The 17,670-nt window shown below is 47.6% G+C and overlaps 1 protein-coding gene across 2 annotated transcripts in view; it reads left to right on the top strand.

Annotated features, from left to right (window-relative positions):
• The first annotated feature begins 2,227 nt into the window (after window positions 1-2,227).
• Window positions 2,228-17,670, top strand: part of LOC119433955 (transcription factor atf-2) — a 44,743-nt gene continuing 29,300 nt past the window's right edge. For both annotated transcript variants that reach the window (XM_037701245.2, XM_037701244.2), the window contains exon 1: window positions 2,228-3,335. The gene's annotated coding sequence lies outside the window, so the exon portion shown is untranslated. The remainder of the gene's footprint in view (window positions 3,336-17,670) is intronic.

The raw sequence follows: 17,670 nt of genomic DNA, 5'->3' as shown, positions 1-17,670 counted from the left end.
GGGCCACGGTGCCGGTTGGAGAGTTAATGGAAACCTTCCTAACATGTGTTACCTGTCATTTGGATGTCAGGAAAGCTGTGGGGTCCTTGGAAAAATCAGCTCTCAATTCAGCTATCGCGCTGATACTGAAATGGGAGTTGCCCCCACGCACGACATCGGATAGCTCAAAAATTGTGTCAGACATCCTTTGACATGCCTGAGATAAGGGAAGGTGTGCCACCTTCTACAGGCACTTATCTCCGGTGTACGCGAAGCCAAAAGTAGTTCACCCTCCAAACGTGAGGCAAACACTGTGAGAGGGAAATCCCCGAATAAGATAAGGAAACACTGCTACCCCTGTGCGTAATCTGGCCTTACGCGTTATATCGTCTGCTTACTCCGTCGTTATCAGAGCCGAGAGATGAAACATCGCAGCAGACGCGCTCGCGTGATATTTCGTTTTTTGTTGCGTATCGTTTGCTTCCGATGTGGGTATTTACGAACAGCGAGGTAGAGGGAGTGAGATAACGAGTAAGCAGACGAATACGGGGGAGCCGGCCACAGACGAAACAAAAGCAAGGAAAGCCAATAACGATGACGCAGGCACAAAATGACACACTGAACTTTCTCCCCGAATCTGGGTCATCGACTCATCCCAAAGAGACTTCGCGGGGAGGGCGGAAAACAGCTTCTCGGGGTGTTTATTTCGCGGTATTTATATGAATAGACGGCGCAATTTTTCTCTTTTTTTCTCTCTCTCTCTCTCTTTTGACAGACTTGCAGCAACAACAACAACAAAGAAAGAAAGAAATTGAGTGAAGGCAATCGTCGTTTCATTTTTTATATCATTTCTTTGTCGTCTTTAAACGATCTTCAGTCTTCGACTCAATCTCGCTGGTGATCACCCTTGACAGTTCTTAAGTTCCGTTCTTTTTGTTTGTGTGTGTGTGTAGTTGTTTCTATAATGCGAGAACATGTCCATAAAAGTCACTATCGGGTACGGACCACGTTGTCTTATAACACAGCGATAACAGACGAAGCGATAACTGGCGCATAAACGGCCCTTACGCGGGAAGTTACACTGAAATAAACTACGTCACGCTGACGTATGGGCGCTGGTGTTTCGGCGGGAACTTCAAAGGGATGGAATTACAAGGGTATTAAGTTTAAAACTACAAGGGTTAATTATTAAGTTTCCCAGTAATGTACAATTTTCCGCCAGATTACTGAAAATGTTGTTTTAAAATAATAATGCTGTGCAGTCTAAAATTAGGCAATATTGGTATTTTAGTATCCTGCTTATTGATAAAAAAGCGATAATAATGCAACGTTATGGCAGCGTTACCTTCGTTTTCCTTGAGCGAAAGAAAAAAAAAATTAGTTCGGGGCCATACAAGAGTTTCCTTTTGAAATGCAGGATAACGGGGGAAAATGTCGTTTAGGACGTGTATCAAATAAATGTTTACTAGACGTCAATTCGATGTTGACTCCTGTAGTATCTAATAAACGCCTAATAGACTTGTATTACAAATTCAAGGTCTGCTATTTATGAGACGTCAAATAGACAAATAATCATAACATCTAACAAATAAGATAGATGCTACCCAAATATACACGTCTATTAGACGTCTACAAGACACTAGACAAATTTCCGTCTAATAAACGTCTATTACGCAGTCGTTACTCGACTATTCGCACGTGTTCGTCCGCTTGTCGCCGGAACCAGACAGTAGCGATCGCGACAAAAACATGGCTCCTACGCGACGACCAAATCGAAAGACGCTCCCACTTCCGGTTCATCTGGGGCTGAACCGCTCTTCCTTAAGAGCGGTGCGAAACAGGTCACCATCCTTACAGGTCGAGGACGACTCTTTCGATATAGGAAACAGACTGAAATAAATAAAGAGCGAGAATCTCTCCCCTCCTTGTTTCCGCGATAAACAGGAACAAAGCAAACTAAAACGAACAAGCAGACGACGACGCCCCGGAGGCGGGAAATTGCGTGATCATCGAGAGCAGACGACCAGAAGTGAAAGGAGGATGCCTACAACGGCGGCAACAACGGACGGCATCATCACCACCACGCCGCCGCACCAGCTCAGGCCCGCGGCGCGAAGCAGCCAGCAGCGCGAAGCGCCGACGCCGGTTAGAGCGACCAGTGACCTCTACGAAGAAAAAGCTTTCACTTGCCGAGCCCTTCTCGTTCACGGCGTTTCTCTCTCTCTGGTTTGCGCTCTCGCTCGCGCCGCGGAGGAGCGGCGTGGCGTTGTGTGCTGCCGCCAGCGGCAACAACCAACGAGCGAGGGCCTTGGCCCGCTTGCGAGCGGGGGGCGAGCGCCGGTTCCCCTGACCTGCTTCCCTTCTCCCCGCCACCCGAAACTGGGTCATGGAGCACGCACACACACACGCGCGCGCACGCTCCCCAAGTGCGCTCTCGCTCTCTCTGGGTGCCTGGCGGCTGCTCGCGAAACGGCCCGGCTGCTGCCAGAAAAAGATCTGCCGCGCGCCTCACCGCTTCTTCGATGGCGGCCGGCTTTGGCCCACCCCTGATCGTTACGTGAACGTGCGCGTCTCCATTCAATCGGGACCGCGAGATCGTTCGGCAAATTTGATTTTTTCCCCGGTAATTCCGCCGTCGTCGAACGCGAGTCTTCAAGCACCGGAGTGAATTTTCGTGCTAAAGCAACTGCCCCGTCGTCTGCTAAAACTCTTGCCGGCGTGCGTCCGTCGGCAAAGCGGCGAGCGTGTGTCGTCTGCTACGACGCCGGCGTGTGTGTGTGTCGTCTGCTAGCAGCGTGTGCTTGCACCTGTGATCGTCTGCAATCTTCAACGCCGCAACGTGTTTTTCCTGACGAGAATCTGTGCGGAATTTTACTAAAAACCATACTTTGTGCAGCAACGACGTCGTCATCGTCCGTCCGTGGAACTAAAGGAAGTTCGTCTGCTGCCGCAAGGTGGTCCGCACCCGCATGTCTGCTTCGAGAATCTTCCGAAGATCGTGATCCCGCTGTGGTTGAAGCGTCAGAAAACGAATAGTTTTGTCGGCGTTTGGCACGTGGCGTTCGGTGAAGAGATGTACTTAAGGTACCGTTTCGAAAGTGAACACTTCGATGTTAACGGTTGAAAGCCGGAGGAGAAAACTGAATGTACTCCGAAAGTGTGTCTGTGGTACTCGCGAAACATGTGAAGTGCTAAAGACAGGGAACAGAACCGACAGCACCTAGTCGTCGTAGCGATATACACTTCGTGGCTACCATTTTCGATTTGCATCGTGGTGCTTCTCTGAGGATTTGAGCACCAGTACTTTTTTCCCTTTGTTATCCTCTTCGTGTGTTCATCGACTCTTCTTATTTAAGGTGAGTTGGATTGCCACGCGCTGGATTTGCTACGCGCATTCTTATGCAATATAAGCTTTTCAGACACAATGTGCAGGCTATATATAGTCAAAATTTATTTCATGCGTATCATACACAATTAGAACCAGTTGACACATGAAGATTCCAGAACTTTGCAGATAGACGACACAGCCGTATTTCAGCAAGTGGTATCACTAACCAGAATAGTGTTTTTTTTTTTCTGTCATCGTAAACTGGACAGCGAGCGCACACTGATTTCCGCAAATACAAAAATAACTAACCTGTTAAAATTGTATTCGCTTAACTGCGCCGGTTGACGCGTCAACACACAAACAAGATTATCTACAGCGATAAGGCGCAGATAGACAAATAACATACTTCTCATCTAGATGGTATAGTTAAGCCGCCTTGCCTCGTGAGTATATTTTTCTGAACCGTAACCAAACTCACTTAAACAGGCTAGTGGTACTGCCAGCTGAATGTCAGCGGACAACTTCCTCAACGTTGAATACCCTGGGTTTTACTCGTTATTTCACACAATTCTTTTCTCAACACAAGGTGTAAGTTATGGTCACTGAAATTCGCACTTCTGTCTATTCCTGCAAGTGGCGGTGAATTGCACTGACAGTTGCGACCCTGACAACTTCTGATTAGGCTTGACATCATTTTCCGAGAACCTGCTAACGAGAAAAAAAAATAACATGACCAAAAACAAAAGTCACAGCTATGGTAAGGGAGAGGGCGCTCGTTTCGCTTTCTCGACCACGAGATTGCCCGGCGAGCCGCCGTGACGTCATGGTTGCTTCCCAGTTGAATGACCTTCGAAATCCCGAATGCGCTGCTTGGCCTGTTTGCTCACGATTTCGTTCTATTTACTGACACTTTCGTTTTTCTCTTCTTTTTTTTAATCTTTCCAACGTAGTCACATCGTTGTATTACTCGTTTGCTTGTTTTCCTCACTCGCTTCAATCCGACCATGTGACAGAAGCTCCATTGCTCTCTTTAGGCTTAGCGCCACGCATCCTTGCTTATTTAGGCGTAATGGCTGCGTTGCATACGAATACGTTGCTACTAAGTAAAGAGTTTCAGCGGCGGATTTTAGTACCAGAGCTTTTTCGACGATAGCACATTTTGCATATCTGATATTACTTCTATAGATGTGAGACATCGGTTGTTAAATTATATGACTCGAACGATCGCCCACAAGCATTGCTTAATTACCAGCTGGTTCGTTCAAATATCGCTTGCTCTAAAAAAAATGCTAAGCGCCACTGTGGTCTCCATATTGACTCCATAGTAGACGGGACGTGTCGAAACCTTTCTGTGTCGTATATATCCTCTAATATTCTAGTGTGACACATAACTTTTCTTTCTTTCCCTTAACACTAAGATCTTGGGAAGTCGAATCGTCCGAGTGGCTTCATAACTTTCTTCTAACTAACATATACAGTGGAATCTCGTTGATACGATTCTGCATAATACATTTTTCGGGATAATGAATTTTTTTTCTTATATACGATAATGTTCGGATAATACGATTTCGGATGATACGTTTTATTTTGCGGTTCCCGTGAAGATCGTATCAACGAGATTCCACTGTATATATAATCGTGGGGATTATTTATTTAATCATGGCTTGTTTGAGGCCTGTGTAACAACCGTAATGGAGAGTTCTGCATTAATTTCGAGTAATTGGGGTTTTCTAAAGAGCACCTAAATCTCATCACACTAGAGTTACTGCATTTCGCGTCCACCGGAATGCGGTGGGAAGTCGAACCAGCGAACTCGAGTTCGGCAGTAGAACGCCACACCTGCGCCACCGCGGCCAGACCTTCAACAGTGACGCTGCCGAAAGTGCACTGCTGTTCCATCATTTCAATTTAAGCATGGCGAATTTGTAACAGCGTGTTATTCTGTCGCGGTGACCTTATCAAGCGCGCTTTTCAGCGGCCATTACGATACTCCGCTTGGTCAACATGTCGAACACGTCTGTCCCATCCATCCACTTCCCGAGGCCATCTGCTAATGTTCCTCTGATTGATGTCGTCTGCTAACGACATGATGTTTAATGCCAAAGCACATTACGCGTGATTGTTCTGTCATTCGCGGTGATGGGGCCGGGTGTTTCCTTTCAACCTGTAATCTGCTTGTTTTTTCCGTTTGCGAGTATTTATACTTGACGTCATTTAGCATCATTTGCCAAATATTCAACCACCTCCCAACCCCTCCACATATAACAATAAATTTTACAAAGGAATTCAAGTTGGCTTCGCCAAGGTTCAGATGTCGTCCTTATTTTGATAGAAAAAGCTTCAGTTCTTGTATTTCTACACCATGTAGCTTGCATTGTTCATGTAGATACCCTTATGCGTTATGAATTATCTTCAATACGCTTTCAGTACACACCCTAATCTGTTTAGCCGTTGATTTGGGCCACACAGCAGTTTCTACTAGAAACAAGCTAAATTAACTTGTCGCTAAAAGACGTTATCTACGTGCACGCTTAAAATGGGCCCACTGATTTATCTACATCGTGAGAGTCGCTAAATTTCTTGAAATAAAAATACCTCGTGAAAAAATTACAAATACATGCCAGATTAATTTGACCAATGTCGTACGAAAATACGTTATGGGTTGTATAGCTGTTTAAAAACATCGGTCAGAGGCAGAAAAAAAAATGAAATAGAAAGAAAGAAAAGCGATACTTTATAAAAAAATGCATGAGGTGTACATTTAAACATATGTGAACAAAATGAACTCACGGGGGTTTACGATGAGTACTGCTGTACATAGGCAACTGAGTAAACACTATAGCACAAAATGGTTTCAAACGACTGGGATAAAAATTGACGACAGTCCAAAACGGCATCGCTAAAGTTAAGTTTCGCCATTGAGACGCCATGCTCCAGGTTTTGCGAGTCCGTCATCTTTTCGTCTTCGACTTCTGCCATTTTGTGCCTAATAGCAGACGACAAACCTAAGCCTAAGCGAGGCCTCGTATATGCATATATATAGCTCATCGCGTTGTTGTGTTTCGTGAGCAGGAACGACCTGTTTTACAGCGTATCGCTTAATGTATAACCAACCATTTTAGTTTCGGTTTATGTACGGGGTGGTCTTGAAAATTCTGAACTATTAATACGAACATATAGCCGCTGTTGCAAGCGATGGTGCTACAGAGCCAACCACGTCCTTGCGTTTCTTTCCTCGCTCGTTTGTTTGTCAACTGGTTGCAGCAGCGCACGCGTTGAACGGCACAGCTTCAAACGTTATGCATCAACAGTGTAAGATGGCGTCATCAAAACCTCTCAGCTAAAGTCGTACGCGTTCTCTACTTAGTAGCAAACGCCGACCTCCAGCTAAAACGAGTATTCGTACGTGCGACGTCATGGTCCCGTTATTTTCGCAAGCGCACGACTTGTGTGCTATAGCCCTCCCACCCGTCGCCTGGCACTCACGCCGCGTGCTGCAGGGCACGTTTGCCTTGACATCGAAATCTTTCTTTTTTTTTTTTCAAACACGAAAGCGATCAAGACTTCACGGGCAACGAAAAGAGAACGCGAGTGGCTGCCCTGTTGTCGCTTTTTCGTCTTATCTTTTAGAGCTCCGTCCAGGGAGCGCGCGCAAGGCAAGGTGCCGTAATCGCCGATACGGCTTCGATCCAGGTATTACCGCGTAGAAAAGGCCGATTGTGACTACCGATTACGCTTTCCTTTTTGGCACAACACTTTGGCTTTCTCGTGAACCGCGGCGACCTATAGGGGGAGGGGTGTGCTATTGCGTAATAACCCCCCACCTTCCCGAAGTCATCGAAGGCTGCGCTGCTGGATATGGCATTGGCGTAACCGCCCCCTTTTGCAATGAGTATATTGGCCGGTCGTATCCAATGGCCCAGCGTCAAGTTTCATCTGCCTTATGTTGTGCGTGTTTCGTTTAACTCTCTGGCAGTAGATTTATCTTTCTAGAGCTATAGCAAGAACGCGTTAGATGGCAGGCGGTTGTTTTGGCTCGTTTCGTGAAACCCGCGTGACTAAATTGCTCTATTTCCCTTACAGGGCAAGAAAACTATGCCAATATTGTGTTTGGTGCCAGGAATTTTACTCCCGATCGGTATCACTTGGTCACATCAAGGCCTCACAACGATCTAACGAGTATCACTTATTCCAGTGCCTGATGATGATTCCACTGCTCCAGAGACAAACAATAAATGGGCGAAAACTGGCAGGTTGATCTTTAGCAACTACTATTTTTGATTAGCGGGAACGAATGCATTTTGTTTTTCCGCTTTATTATTTGAGAAAGTTATTGCAGAGACAAACACGAGGCGCTCAAAATGCAACCTATGCGCAACGACAACGTAAATCTTTTCCATTTTTCTTTGCTCTCGCACATCGTATATAGAACGACTTGACAGAAAAAACAAAAGTGGGAAGAGATCTTCGATTCGATTCCCAACAGTCGCGGCCGCATTCCCCTGGGAGCAGAGTTGAAACGCGCTCGTGTACTTCGATTTATGTGCACAACAAAAGAACACCATTTGGTAAAAGTTAATCTGGAGTCCCGCAACTACGGCGCATGTCCCCTGTGGTGGTTTAGAACGTTAAGCCTATAGCAATTAGTAAACCCTGGGTTTGCTTCAGATCCCCTTCCCGTCGATGCACCACTTCCCTTCGACAAGGGTACAACAGGAGAAATATGCGGTTTTATAGGAGAAAGACTGGAAAAGAATCAAATCTCGCATGCCTGACGTCTGCTCATCGTCTGCAAGCACGGTTTTCGAAACACGAGCGCACCTTCGACAACCTCCCCCTTCTTGCAATTAGGGCGCGAAGCTTACGTCGTATGTTACGACGATTACAGCTAGTACACGGCAACGAGGCTGTTGCATGACAACGATAGAAAAAGAAAGAAAAAAGAGCGAGAGAGACGTTTGACGCGTCCTCACCTTGGCCTAAAATGCCGATGCCTATAGCTGCCTTTCGAGCGTTCGCTTCGCTTTCTCTCTTCGTTCAATCCTTCGCTCCTTCATTACCTTTCGCTGCGCATACGGTGTTCCCGGCCGTCTACCGCTGACACTTCGCATAAAAAAAAAAAAGCCATCCGCAGCAGCAGCAGCAGCAGCAGCAGCAGAAGAAGAAGACGAAGCTTCAGCACGGCTTTTACGCGCGTTTCTCTTTCGTTTCTCATTCACTTCTGTCCGCTTCTGTTTACACGCTTGTTCCCATATTTAAACTGCAATCTACAGATAACACGCGACAAGCTAACACTCTTCACTTCTGAAAGATGAGAGAGAAGTCAGATAAGAAAGATCGTCTGCCAAAACTCGGCAGGGCATGCAGACGAGCGCGAGCGCGTTGTTTACAGCCGGTTGAGCATACAGATCCTCGTCTTTACGGTTATGCTATAGTTGAAGAAATCCTTGGAGACCCCATGTTTAAAAAAAAATGAGCGTATGTGACTCGAAAGTTGGAGATCAGCGACTCCTCGCAACACCCATGCTACAACGAATACGTTTCGCAGATCCACGTCGCCAAATGCCAAATGGCTGCGCATTAGCACGTCACAGAGGTTGATTACGCTCTTACGTCCACCAGCTGCCAAATACAGAACGAAAAATTTTTGTTTATCGAAACAGACGTTTTAAATAAATATAAACAAGACATTAAACAAAGCAAGCGTGGCCGTCGTCTGCACATGCCCAATTCAACAAAAACTGTTACTTTAATCGTTGCAGATGAAGAAATGAGAAGCGCCTAAAAATAAATATTTGAATCGCAACTCCCAACAAGATGAAAAAAGAAAAAAAAAAAAGTCGTCTGGACATTGAATAGTGCGTGCAGAAGCAAAACTCTAGCGTACGTCGTCTGCTACGCGCTGAACAGAAGACTACTATACTACTGCGGGCGGCCACTGCCTATTCAAGCAGGCAAGCGAGCCTGTCAGCGAAGCTCGAAGAAGATTGGCGGGGTACATGGTACATACGCTCGCAATATCCCTAACTGCGCGCACGGCATGAGCTTCACGGACACCGCAGGATACGCGCCAACGCCATTCCGCAGCATCTTCGGCTTACGCTGCTTTAGTGCGCGCCGCGGTGAGCGGCCTTGAGTGTCCTTGGCGTATGCCTCGTAGCGCCGGCATCAAGCGCGGCGAGCCCAAACGAAAGCGCGAGTGTAAAGCGACCTTGGATCCATTTTTCTTTTCTTTTCCGCCACCGCTTCACTCCCTCGCTCCGCGCTAGACCCTACCCCCCGCCGTCACTCGCTTTCCAGATGTTGTTCCGCCGCGAACGGCTTCGGTTTCACTTTCCGGCTTCCAGATGTCGCTCGCTCAAGACGCGCGTACCGTTCCTTCTGTTGCCGCTTCCTTGTTCGCTTTTTAACGCGATAGCGCAAAGGGCCCCGTGTCGCAGAAAATCCGACGTCGGCACGTCGTTGGCGGAAATAATCACGCCGAACCACATCATCCCGAACCACACCGACCGGGCAGGCCCTTTGAGTGGCGCAAGGCGTTAGTGAACAAAAAATTAATCACTCAATGTAAAATCCGTCAGAAAAATCGTAAAGGACGACTTAACCATAACCTATACAGACGTGATAGTGTCGGATTGTAATTTGAATATGCGTGAAAAAAAAGCCTAATAAGCAGCCAGGGATCTTTAAATTCTATCGCGTTCCACTCTTAAAGGCGAAGCTTAAGCGTCCTCCAATTATTTTTTTCTCTCAGAAAGGGCATATACTATTCAGAGCGGACACACTAAGCGGACTGAAGTGTAGCGGCGACTTGTAACAGTGTAGCGGCCGTATTTTGTAACAATCCATTTCAATTGCCACTCTTCTTTGCTTTGCTAATCCCAGGTCGTACAGAGTAACCGACCTGGAAGATAAGAGCGGTGCAGCGATGTATGAGCCAATGAAGATAGGCGAGAATAAAAAAAAAAAAAACTCAATTGCTGAGAAGCTTAAGAGCTTCAAATTGAATGTTTCGATATGTAGTATACCTTTGTTTACCTACGCAATGATCCATGAACCTCACAAGGGCAGAGTATTTATTACAGCAAGGGTAAATTGCCGTACTTATTTTGACTTAGTGCCGTCCTTTTCATTCATCCCATTTATCATCGTGTCGAGGCCCCCGCGGTACTTGTTGACAGCCTGCTTCCATTTTTTTAAATATTATATAAGGAGATGTTGACGCACAAATAAGGCGCCGGCTACTCCTTAGCTCTTGAATGGGTCTAACCAACTGCCCCCCAATTAGCGCAATAATTTATTACTCCTCTCTTGGCACACTCAAGCCCACACGAAAGAAATTTTAACGATGCTCACACAAACCGAATTACCTTTATATTGTCGCTTGATAGACATGTTTTCGTGTGGTAGACAGTAACCTCCAAGAAGGAGGCTCCTTGGCGACACTTAACTGACGTGAAAGGTATTTCAGCTTATAGATCACCTAAATCAGTCTATGACCATTCCACGAATCTCTTAAATGGCCTATCAATATCCGCGTGGCAACATTCACTCTACCGCGAGATTAGGCGCGAACTTGTGTGTTTTTGATGCATACATCGCGATTAGTTACAGGTGACACTACAAATGCAACATTCCGGCTTCACTTCGGCGACATTATAGAAAGAAGTCATTAATCCGTTCGACATTCCAGCATTTCAAACGCACCTATCAAGTACTGTTTCCCAACGCAGGTAAACCGTGCTTTAAAAGAGTCTGCTTAGGATGCATCCTCAACTAAAGAAATAAATTGGCCGTTAATGCCAGCAGCTAACCGAGTGCCTTATCTGAGGCCTCTTCGTGATTAGAGAATAGTTATTCGCGCAGCAGTTTACCACGCGCAACAGCAGTAACAATCGTGGAAGCCTGCAACCAGTTGCCACGAAGCTCACAGTCCCGACGAGAAGCCCTCCGCCTACCACCAACCAACAGGCTCGCGGCGGGCCGTCTACCGCTCACCGCGATAGGTGCAACACGCCAGGGACCCCCGCGCGAAGGTCAACGCACTCGGCGTCGAGGTCATTGACAGGGCCGCCGCAGCCCGCGCAACGGTGCCGTTGAACGCGGCCGACGACGTTCCCGCTCCTACCGTAACGGACGCCAACGGGAACGAGAAAGGGCGGGTGAGAAGAGAGGAGGCACGGTGCGGGGAACGGCGCGGTTTTGCAGCGCACACAAGCACCTGTTGAGCTCTGCGGAGAGAGCGAGTTGAGGAAGCGCCGGCGACAAGGCATGCTGGCACAAAACGCGTAGGCGAAAGTGATTTCCACCCTCGCCACATTGAACTCCGTCTCTCCACTTCCTTCTTTCATATCTCTCCAGCTTTCTCCCTCGCAGTTTTTTGGGGGTTCGTAGAACCGAAGTGAAAGAGAAGGAGCTCTTTTGTCTTCCGTTCTCTCCCCGTTTCGCTGTAAGGTATTTTTGCTTTTGTAACTTCTGACGTTTGCGGTCTTGTGGCGGTATTATTATTGTCTGGGCTGAGCGGGCCGTCGTGCGGTGGTTGTCTCTCCCCCTCCATTCCGCTGCGCGCTGTTACTGGTTTTGTAACGCCACTGGGTCACCGGGTTTTGCGGCTCCATCACTCCTCGTCTGCCACCATGCGTTCACTCTCTTTCATTCTCTCTCTCTTTTTTCAACCTGTCACTTCTGTGTCCGCCAGTGCGCGCATGGCTGAAACCTCATGCTTCTTCGCGATGACTTATGTCGGAGTGAAACGACCCAGACCTACCAGTAATGCCGTCAAAATGCCGTCTGTTCAAATCCGAAACTTAGTCAAATATGGTTTAGTATACGCAAGCGTTTATTAATTACATTTTTTTTTATTCTGGAGAGGAGCGAAAATTAATTTGAAGGACACTGACAGCCGTGTTCATTTCACCACGACTTCCAAAGTAGTCAACAAGCTTATATCGCAGTTGAATTGGGCACCTCTCTCGTCTGCGTATCAATAAACTGGCTTCATAAAAACTGCCGCTCTCGTCGCACCTGTCCTTTGCTTTCAAACCCGCCCACCCTTGTTTCACCGTCACTGCTCTTTTAAAAACGGCACCTATTAGATTATATTGCTGTCCATCTGGCTCAGACAGGTTGACGCAATAGGTGTATAAATGGCCTGTACAGGCGTTACTTCGGTCGTTCTTATCCTGAAGGTTATTCGCAATGAAGTCACTCGGACTCTGTGTCCCACAAAAAGCAGAAGTAGAACGCGTCGTCTGCACTCCGACGATCCGTGTGTAGCAACTCAGAGCCTCGACTTTCGTTCGTCTGCGCAGATGTGTAGCAACCGTTTCGTCTGTCCATGCAAAGCGACGTCCAAAAGAAAGTTGCAGACGAACTGCAGAATTCCATGTGCTGTTGACTACCGTCTGGTGACCATTGTGTAAGAGACTGCCCGCTGTCCTGAATTTACACGCCCGCTTTTACCGTCGTCACTTATATGCCTACAGAGTGCCTTATAAAGATCATGGCGTCCTTATTCCGACGTTAGTTCATATTGCCCCACATGTATATACCTCTTGTTTCTTTGCGAATTCTGGTTATTGCGCAAACGTACGTTCACCCCTTCGTCGAGTTTCCAGACGCATGCACGTATTGGTGAGATGTTTTTCTGTCTGTTACACTGTCGCCTTGCGAAATCTTCTTCGCATTCACTATGTGCTTTGCCGTTGTGGCGAGGAATGACTCAGTCGCCGTCATATTTTATCTGGTATAGTGCATTTTATGGGTATGTAATAGCGCGCGCTCTTAAACCGTTACCCCGTTAAAAGCTTGGGGAAATGATACATTGCTAAATCACTGTAGAATATCTCAATTTTCGGAGGGAGATAACTGCGTAAAAGCGCTATTTTCTGATTTATAAGATAGCAGACATGCCATGCTTGTGAAGCAAAAAGCACAAAAAGAAATATGCCGTTGAACACTTCACTGCAGCTGCGCAAAAAAGGAAAATAATATATTGCAGAATGTGTCCAACATGTTGCGCCACGTTTCATCAGCAAGAGCTCCAAAGCGCGCAACAAGTGCCCGAGTGCCACTATATTTTCGTTTTCTCCGTCTGGAAGTCGGTGGTTATAGCGGCGGCAGTTATCGATTCACTCCATTTTCAAATTTCTCATAACGCTCCTCATGCAGGTTGCTGGAAAGAAGAAAAAAAAGGCACGGGAAAAATCGCTTTAAATGAAATATTGATTGACTCAGTTTTTAAAATTTCCAGGAGTTTCTCAGACTGGTCATCCCACGGGAGCGCGTCGTCTGCAACAGGCGCGTGCAGACGGCAACATCGTCTGCTTCACAGAGCGCACAGGGCTTCTTCTCAGCATCCGACGCGCCGTCGTCTGCGCGTCGTCTGCTTCTACAGGCGCGCGTCGTCTGCTACCGCTCCCTCGGAGGTCGTTGTACTTGGTGCCGGCGCGCTCAACGGCAAGTCCCGTTGCGGCCGGCGCTGGTTCGACGACCTTTGCAAAATCCAACGGTGCGTTCCTCCTACCTCTCCGTTTCTTCTCTTTGTTTTTGTTCCTTTCTTTCTTTCTCTCTTTTCTTTATGCCTCCTTCCTTCGGTCGCCTCCCCTTTCCGCGTTGCTCTTGCCCGTGTGCTTGCTATCTCTCTAGCGGTCGAGAGAGGAGAGAGAGCCAAGTCAAGCCTTGCCCGAAGCCTTGAAACCGAAAGTGGGTGGGGAAGAGAGCACGGTCACTGGCCTCGCGTCACTGCTCACCGCAATGCCATCGCCACGTTCTTGATTTTCGCTCTCGCTCGCTCCGTCAGAGCTATAGAAGAGGAAAGGAAAAAAGAAACATTTTCTGCGAGGTGTTCGTTCCTCGACGTGTTGTTGACTTACTTGGTACAGGCAAACGGTGTCTTTCGTTTCTCTGCACGGTTATCTTCTCTTGCCGTCTGCAACGACGAGTCTATTTCCAGACGCGTTTGAGCTAGTGGTCCGTTTCTTTTTTTTTTTCTCCCCTTTCTTTTGCATCCCATTCACTTCTGCTTTAAATGGACGCCTGTACGGCTTTCAAGTAATCAAGTCGGACTTTGGGCCAAGCTGGAAGCCAGTTGCGTAGTCGCGATTGCTTCCACGGACGGATGGTTTCTGCAAGCTAACTCTCTACGCGTAAACCTTGCGCTTACTTCTATTTCGGCTTAACGGCTTACTTGTTTCCCGGTGATTACGGATCTGTCCTTTGTTATACATTTTCCGGATCCCAGCCATGCTTTCCTTCCATCTTCGATGGTGTTTGATGATCGGTCACGAGTTGTTAGGTGCACCCACGAACAATTGCGTCTCTCAATCGTGTTCTGAAGCCTACTTCGAGATTGCCTGCTAGATGGACTAATTGCTCGGATTGACCGGTACGCGGCGATTTGTTGGAACAAGTGGGTACCATAAAGGTACTACATACATCCACGTGTCTTTGCTAGACTGCCAGATCAAAGGTTCAATAACCTGCTGGCTAGCACACTGACCAATGCGTCAAATGACGACTGTAAAGCATAGTCTTACACTAAACTGGGAATAATTCCACTATGACATACAATTTCAACTTTTAGGCAGAAAGTTGACTGAAATTAGAGGGATAGATATACATCTAGTGTAGTCTTGCACGCCATATATCAACGACAATTGATGACAGAATTACTAACTACGAACGCTACAAACAATCGGTTCGCCCACTTCATGAAGGAATCCTTGGGGTTGCTTCTATACAATCAACTCGGCACTGCTTTTTAATTTATTCAGCGTACACAACTCCTACAAATAGGCAATACAAATAGGCAAAGCATACAGCTAAAGAAAGTGCAACGAGAAGCTAACCGTTTCCTCAAGAAACCTGTATCTATATATATGTATACGCCCGACTTTCAGACACTGACGGAACACGGTTTACCAACCGCCCACCGCCATCTTTAGCACTTTTTGTACCGCTTGGAAATGAGCGTGCCCTATAAACTGCACAAGTCGATCGTCTGTTATAGTGCACGCAGACGACGCCCATGTTCTCCTTTCTTTTTGTTCGCAGACGATACTCGTCTGTTACATCAGGAAGGTAACAAAGGGGGCCACGTTCTCATCTGTGTTGCAGCTCACACGATGCTAATTTTTCTTTCACGCACCCACTGAACGCGACCTTATTCTGTCTTTGCATTGCTAAAATTAAAAGGCTTTTTTTTTTTACTTTTTCCACTGAACTTCAACACGCTGAGTCGAAACCATTATTCCAACACACGTAGGCGTCTGCTGCTGCGCGGGCAGACGACGCCCTTTCTTTATTTGCAGACGAATATAATTCCTTACGCCGGGCAGGGCAAGAAAGGTTACAGGTCTGTTTTGTAATTCGCACATGAATGAGTCTCTATTTTCTTTTTACTTCTCTACTAGACGCCCTCAAAGCGCGACCTTCGCTTGTTTAATGTCCCCTTAAAGGTGCTACTTCTTTTGCGTTTTACGGCTGACCGAACCCGAACGCTCGTGCACAGAGACGAACGTTACGTACATGAACGTGCGTACGCGAGCAAGACCTTGCACCTTATTTGCATACAGACATGTTTTTTTTTCTTTCTTTGTTTTTCTAATCCCCCAGGTAGAGTGACTAACTTCAGACGGCCGGTTCTTTTACAATGTTGCGAGCCTTACAACTCAGCACATCCCACCGACCTTCTTAGCTGACACACAAGAGCTCAATCATTCCTGTCTTAATTATTCAAGTCTTGTAAACTTTCGGGGTCGAAGTTTGTTGCAGTTGAATGGTGCTGACGCTGTACACTCCTGCTTCGAGTCGTACGTCGGTAATCGCACGAGGAAGCTTTTGTGCTGCACGTGTTCCCCGCGAAAACAAAATGAACTACAAAAGAAGCAGTGGGCGATGTCACTTGCTCAGGCGGGGTGTACACGCGTGCGGCGAATAACAATTGGAGCAGAGCGCCGAAGCCGTTGTTATTACGCCGCCCCACTGGGACGCAAAATGGATGCACAGCTCTGACGCGTCAGGGTCGCCGCATAATAAGTCCCCGCCACACACGACACCATCCCACCCGACCTCCCTCAGCGCGCGACCTCCCCACCCTGATATTCTAAAGAAATGGGTGCGTTCGATGCGCCCGCAACACGCGTAATTCTTCGGGCGTGTACACGTTGAGTGTGCGAACAGGTTACGCTTGTCTCCGTACTGGACTGCCGCTCGAGCCCAGCATATTAAACGAGGTCATTTCGTAGGCTCAAATCTTTCATACCCAATGCGGTGGCTTAAGGGCTATGACATGCTGCTGTCGAGCGCGATGTCGCCGGTTCGATTCCTTGCAGCCGCGACAGTGTTCTCAACTGGCAGAATACAAAGAAAGAAAAGAAGAAAATGAAGACGCGCGTCGAAACACCCAGGGTGTGTAAAACTTATTTCGGGACACATCAGTCAACCGTGAAGCTTTGGGCCGTGAGATTCCATCAAGTATTTTTTGTTGCGCAAGAGCGACACATCGTAAAGTAAAATTGAAAGCATGCATTCTATTCACAGGGTACATGACTTCTTTACCGTAATATTGAGATTTCTTTAATATTTCTGGAAGCACGGATGACATCAGAAACAAATAATGACTTTTCTTTTCATCTCTCCATTCCTGAGTCACAAATACGTTATGAAAATTATGACTTATCCCACAAGTCCGCACCGCCGGACACGTAGAAAAGTTATTTGCGGCGAGAAGAGTCATCCGCGCTATGGGGACGACTGGTGCGGTCAGCAGGTGTCGCAACCTGCGAATTTGTTTCCGCCCGCGTTTCCGGGACTTCTGCAAGTGCGATAAAGGTAATGCTTCGTACACGTTATGCCAAAGCTGTTCACAATTTGTCATCTCTCTCTATAAGCGATCCCGCCAAAGAAACGTCGCGCTCGGCAGCGCAACGCTGTGACGGTTCGGCTGTTGCCGGTCGGCGCACACACACGGCGCGCGGTCAACGCCCCCGAATCGCCTCTTCCATACAGGGTTCCTTGACTCGCGGAAGGGAAGGCCGCGTCGCAACGCGGCAGTGGTCCACATTTGACGGCCGGCAGCGTACACCGCGTTATCGTCGTTGCCTGTCCCGCTTTTCCACTGCTGCCAACCAGTTGTGCGACCCCCCCCCCCCCCCCCCTCCTTCGGCCTTCTGCCTCATCACACGGACGCACCGTTGATGCCCAGCGGTAGAGAAGGGGAAAGGGAAGTCAAGAGATGAAGGTGCACGCGCCGCGTAACCTTCTTTTCGCAGCCCGCCCACATAAACGGAGCCGCTGCGAGCCGAAGCCACAGTCAGCAGCGAGCGGTCGTTGAACCGCGTCGTCGTCTGCTTTTTCGCGCG

The sequence above is a fragment of the Dermacentor silvarum genome, chromosome 11, assembly GCF_013339745.2.
Source record: "Dermacentor silvarum isolate Dsil-2018 chromosome 11, BIME_Dsil_1.4, whole genome shotgun sequence".
NCBI lineage: Eukaryota > Metazoa > Arthropoda > Arachnida > Ixodida > Ixodidae > Dermacentor > Dermacentor silvarum.
The sequence above is the reverse complement of the archived record's forward strand: the minus strand, read 5'-3'. Positions and strand labels throughout refer to the sequence as shown.